Below are 4,021 nucleotides of genomic sequence, written 5' to 3' on the forward strand. Positions count from 1 at the left end.
CCTGTGGCTCATACATTTACATGACCATATGTATTACACATTTATCATGTATTATAAATATACAGTATATACAGATAATGGAAATACAGTTAATACAGTATTGTGAAATATTACAACTTAAAGTAACTGTTAAAACTTGCATTTTCAATTTTAATATGCTGTAAATTTATTTACTTTCGTCTCCTTGCTAAATAAAACTCTATTTTATATTATACATACATACGTTTAATTCAATTCAATTCAAGTTTATTTTGTATAGCACTTTTTACAATACAAATCATTACAAAGCAACTTTACAGAAAATTAAGTTTCTACAATATTTAGTAGTAGCTTATAAGTAGTGACTGTCAGTCTGTGCACGTATGACAGGATTTTTCTGAAAAATAATACAAGATGTAGTCAGCCAGACGATTATTAATATTATTAACAGCAATTATTATATGATGCAATCACACTTGTAGCAATAATTGTTAGTTCTGTTTGTTGATTCAGGGTTAGCATCATCTGGGGTCCTCTGAGGGGTCAACATCATCTCTTCTCAGGTGTTCTGGATCCAGACTGGAGCTTGTGTAAATCTTAGTTAATATAGAAAACAAATAGAGACATCATTAGCATAGCTGCTGTTTCAACAAAATAAAATTAATTAGTTTAACCCAAGCTAAAGAATAAGAATGTGCATTTGATCAGATACAACTGCAGTCACTATTTAAGAGATACATTATTCAAATGCTTGGCGAAAGAGATGCGTTTTTAATCTAGATTTAAACAGAGAGAGTGTGTCTGAACCCTGAACATTATCTGGAAGGCTATTCCAGAGATTGGGAGCCAAATGTGAAAAAGCTCTGCCTCCTTTAGTGGACTTTACTATCCTAGGAACTACCAAAAGTCCAGCGTTATGTGACCTTAGGGAGCGTGATGGATTGTAGCGTGGTATAAGGCTAGTTAGGTACGCAGGAGCTAAACCATTTAGGGCCTTATAGGTAAGTAATGATAATTTGTAACTGATACAGAACTTAATAGGTAGCCAGTGCAGAGACTGTAAAATTGGGGGAATATGATTATATTTTCTTGACCTGGTAAGGACTCTAGCTGCTGCATTTTGGACTACCTGTAGCTTGTTTATTGAAGAAGCAGGACAACCACTAGATGCAAATTGTAATCTACAAGATTCTGTGTACTGTTTTTTGGTCCAATAATTAATATCTCTGTCTTATCCGAATTTAATAGGAGAAAATTATTGGTCATCCAATCTTTTACATTTTTAACACACTCTGTTAGATTAGATAATTTAGAAGTTTCATCTGGTCTCGTTGAGATATATAGCTGAGTATCATCAGCATAACAGTGGAAACTAATCCCGTATTTTCTAATAATATTACCAAGGGGCAACATGTATATTGAAAATAGAAGGGGACCTAGGACGGATCCTTGTGGCACTCCATATTTTACTGGTGATAAATGAGATGACTCCCTATTTAAATAAACAAAATGGTAGCGATCGGACAGGTAGGATCTAAACCATCTTAGAGCCTGCCCTTGAATACCTGTATAGTTTTGTAATCTATCTATAAATATGTCACGATCTATGGTGTCGAATGCAGCACTAAGATCAGGTAAAACTAGCAATGAGATGCAGTCTTGATCTGACTCGAGAAGCAGGTCATTTGTAATTTTAACAAGTGCAGTTTCTGTGCTATGGTGGCCTGAAACCTGACTGAAACCTGACTGTTTAGAGTACTTACATCCACACACACAAATCACATATAGAATTGATATGAGCAATGAACCAAAGTAAAGATCACATAATTGTCAAGGATTTTTATAGTTACACTTCTTCATTGAACTTTTACTATGTAATGATCGTCTGATATGAACTGCTACAAGCACAGTTAATCCACAACTTCTACATAACTATTACAAACTGTTAAACATCCCTTGATATCAGTGTTCCTGGCTTAAACTAGAGTCACATTACCAGTAATCCTGGGTCAGGTGTTCCATTTTAACTGAAAACCCCACAGACTGAGCCAAAGAAAACTAGTACCAGGGTGGCTTTTGTGGGAGGGAAAAGGGACCCCTTTATGGCTGATTTTCTGGATACATATTACTTACCTTTAAAAAGCAGAGCTGTTCTCTAGGGACCCATCCAGGATCCGGCCAAAGTGTTAAGGCTATTGTGTCAACACACAGCTGGAAGCCACAGCTACTTCTGTCATCGGGGCCAGCTACAAATGTGTTTGTGTCTGGAACTGCCTGGCCAATTTAAAAAAAAAAAAAAAAAATTTATGCTTATATTGAAGTGGGACTCATCTTCTGTTGACCCAGCTCATTTCACTACAGTAATGAAATTTCACTCCGTGACGTGGCGCCATGGACAGCCATAGCTTGTGTGAGCTTTAGAAGCGTAGAATATTGGCATAATGCTACATGTCTGAATGATTGAATGTCCTAGGTTACAGGTTTTTAATGATACATAAGATGAAACCTCCTCTCTAATAACATAAGACTCCATTTTGACGCCAACATAATGGGCACTAGACACAAAAAAAACAAGCGAGTGAGTAATATGCAAATGGATGGTATTGTTATAGAATGTGAAAGTTCTGACACTGCGTTTCGGAATGCACACCCATTATGACTAAACACTTTTGCTGAACAAAAATCACCCTAAAAATTGGTCCGATGATGAGGGCTGTGCCAGTCTTTTAGAGAACTGCACACTGGATGTCATCACTCAAATTGTTTGTCTAGAAAACTAAGCTGATCTTGGGGCATCATTTCAGGGTCGTGTTCCTGGCCTCCTGTTGTTCTTGGATCTTATCCTGCAGAGATCTTTTTCATTGCCCGTTTGACAGTAAGGGTAGCCTAGAATCTCGAAAAAAAGAAACAAAGCTGTCACTGCCGGGGTGGTATCCCAAGGTACAGAAGCTAAAAGGAACATTTTTGTACCGCATTTACACAGAAATGGTACATTTTATTACCAAAAAGCTGCATATTAGTATGTTAAATTTTTCCTTAGACTTCACTGCATGCTCTAAAGTTTATAAGATTGCATCCAAATCACTGATGCCACACAGAAAGTTGCAAGTTCATTACTAATATGTACCTCTGATATGAGAAAATATGATGCCTTCAGGCACAACAGAAAGTAGGGGGATGCAAAGTTGACTGTTTTTGCTGGAAAAAAACTTTGAGCACTTGACACAAAGTGAAACAAATGTTAAAATATTGTTCATGTAATTAATCAGCCAAATTGGCTTCAGACAGTTTTATGTTAAATTGTCTTATTTGTAGATTATCAAAATTATTAGGACAAGATAAAAAAAAAGAGACAAAGAAAGATTACTAAAAAAGAGGAAGAGATTTCGCAAATGCATGGTACTCCTTTGAACCTACCTTTTGACTTTTGAGACATGGAAACCTTACTGTAAGCATTCTCTGTAATTTCTTTGTTCTGAAAAGGGGAAATGGTAAATAATTAAAAATATAACAGCTAGATGACCTAGCGCTTTGAAGAAAATGTCACAATGGCTTGACAACATGTCATATTCCACACACACACACACACATATATATATATATGATTATATATTTATACTGTATATATGTGTGTGTATATAAACAGTCGCCATATATACACATATACATATATAAATATTATAATATATAGCGAGTAAAATAAGTATTAAACACGTCACTATTTTTCTCAGTAAATGTATTTATTGTCCATCAAAAAAAAAAAAAAAAACAAAAAAAAAAAAGAGTCGGCTCGCAATCGCTTAAACAAGAAACAAGAAATTTAAATCAATTCTTTAAATTTAAATAAATTCTGTTACGGCTCTACATCATGAAGAAACACATTTGGATAATGTATGCACACATTCTATGTCGCCAACTTGCCCGCCCACAAACAGTAATATTTCTGTACGGTTAACATCATGTTGAGAAGATGCTGTATTCTATACTGTAAATATCTTATAATTACCACAAACTTGTTAACACTTGACACTTACCACTGAGA

The 4,021-nt window shown here is 35.2% G+C and overlaps 1 long non-coding RNA gene across 1 annotated transcript; it reads right to left on the minus strand.

Moving 5' to 3' along the window:
• Window positions 1-2,117: 2,117 nt before the first annotated feature.
• LOC132094710 (uncharacterized) lies at window positions 2,118-3,497 on the minus strand. Its single transcript, XR_009422380.1, has 3 exons — window positions 3,397-3,497; window positions 3,107-3,177; window positions 2,118-2,253 (listed from the first exon to the last, which is right to left on the minus strand). It is a non-coding gene; the product is annotated as an uncharacterized LOC132094710 (long non-coding RNA).
• Window positions 3,498-4,021: the final 524 nt, after the last annotated feature.

This window comes from Carassius carassius, chromosome 19 (genome assembly GCF_963082965.1).
Source record: "Carassius carassius chromosome 19, fCarCar2.1, whole genome shotgun sequence".
Taxonomy (NCBI): domain Eukaryota; kingdom Metazoa; phylum Chordata; class Actinopteri; order Cypriniformes; family Cyprinidae; genus Carassius; species Carassius carassius.